The following is a 1,652-nucleotide window of genomic DNA, read 5'->3' on the forward strand; positions in this document are numbered from 1 at the left end:
AAAAAAAAAAGTAAGCTTGGACCTGATAAGCTAGAGTTCCAATTTTGATTATTTGGGAAATTTTTATTCTTCCCCCCATTTTGCATGACCTGTTATGCAGTTGCTGATGAGTTCCAACCATGTCCTCTTTCTTTTTTCTTATGAACCATCTTCTGGGAATTCTGATCCTTGGTCCTCTATTAAGTTGCTGTTGGTTCTTACCAATATTTCTAGATCGAGGGGCTAGAATGTTATACCTCTCCCCACCACCCACCTTCAGCTTCTTTGTCACCTTTTGGTCAACTTTTTAGAGAGCAGGGTTTCCAATACCTGTCCTCTTCCTTGCTGCCAAGCTCAAGATAATAGATGTTGCTTTCTGATGGATCGTTTCCTTTGTCTCAGTATAGAAGTTCTCGTAGATCTATGTGCTGAGTTCATCCTAGGAGCTGAGGCCAACATCTGAGTCTCCTCAGTATACAAATTTGAGATAAGTCCTAGCAACCTCAAGCTCAGAACTATGGCGGCAGCAGCTCCCTCTCCATGTCAAAGCCTTCCTGCCTTTTCACGGAGAGGCACGGACCAAAGCCTGTGGGCACTGATGAGTGAACTGCTGCCCACCCTGGTGTCTGCAACCCTACCTCCTCCCTGTGCCTCTACTGACTTGATATTTCTTTAGAAATACAGTTCCTTCTAAAATTTAGTAGACTTTCAGTCTATTCAATGTGAGCAACCACAGCAAAAGATCGTATGAAGTCATAATATTAAGGTCTGAGAAATATTGTTTCCTGGTCACAGGTCTTCATTTTTCACACATAGTCTTTCCTTTTACCTTCTGTCATCAGCAATGTGAAATCATACATTTGGAGGAAAAGCAACACCCTTTAATCTCTATTTACCAGCAGGTGTGCCTCCTTTGTCCAGCAGAGACCTGGAAGGCTCCATCTGCCTCCCTACCTTCCTGTCTTTAGCATGTGGCTTCTGTTCTAATGGCCAGACAATGCCTATTTTACATTTGCCCACCTTAGACAGGATGAAGAAGAATTGCATGTTTATCAGGAAGCAACATTTTTCCCCAGAAATTCCCAGCAGACTGTTGTTATCAACATTCCATTGATGAGAACTGTTTCATGTAGAGGTCCCTAACTGAAGGGCATGGGGTGCTAGTTGAGTTTTTGCAGCTTGGGACAATTTTTTTTGGAACAAAATTTGAATGCTGTTAGTAAAGGGGAAGAGGCTAATGGATATTGGGAAGATAAATCTCACTGTTTGTTGTAGGGTCCCTCCAGACAGGCGGATTATAACACAAGCATTATTCAGTACAATTTAAAATAAATCAGGAGCAGGGAGGGTTCCTAATATTCTGGATTTATAACTCCTTGAAATTTTAGTTTAATCCACAGAATGCTTTTAAAGTTTCCTCCAAAACTTTTTTTTTTCTGTATTTCTATTCTCCACAAATAGGTTTTTCTACATCAGAACACAATTTGATTGAACACTAACTCCGATATTCACAGACAGCATTAGATTTTGGTCACTAGTACTAGTCTTTATGTAAGAACCAAGATTCCTTGGAGGATAGCGGAATCCACGTATTGGACCCAGAAAAAGTATGTTTTGCTGGAGTGAATGATAAACCACTTCTGGACAGAGGCACTCTTTTTTTTTTTTTTTTT

The 1,652-nt window shown here is 40.6% G+C and overlaps 1 pseudogene; it reads right to left on the reverse strand.

Moving 5' to 3' along the window:
* Window positions 1–1,026, reverse strand: part of LOC105523474 — a 1,598-nt pseudogene extending 572 nt beyond the window's left edge.
* Window positions 1,027–1,652: the final 626 nt, after the last annotated feature.

The sequence above is a fragment of the Colobus angolensis genome, unplaced genomic scaffold (assembly GCF_000951035.1).
Source record: "Colobus angolensis palliatus isolate OR3802 unplaced genomic scaffold, Cang.pa_1.0 Scaffold465, whole genome shotgun sequence".
Taxonomy (NCBI): Eukaryota; Metazoa; Chordata; class Mammalia; order Primates; family Cercopithecidae; genus Colobus; species Colobus angolensis.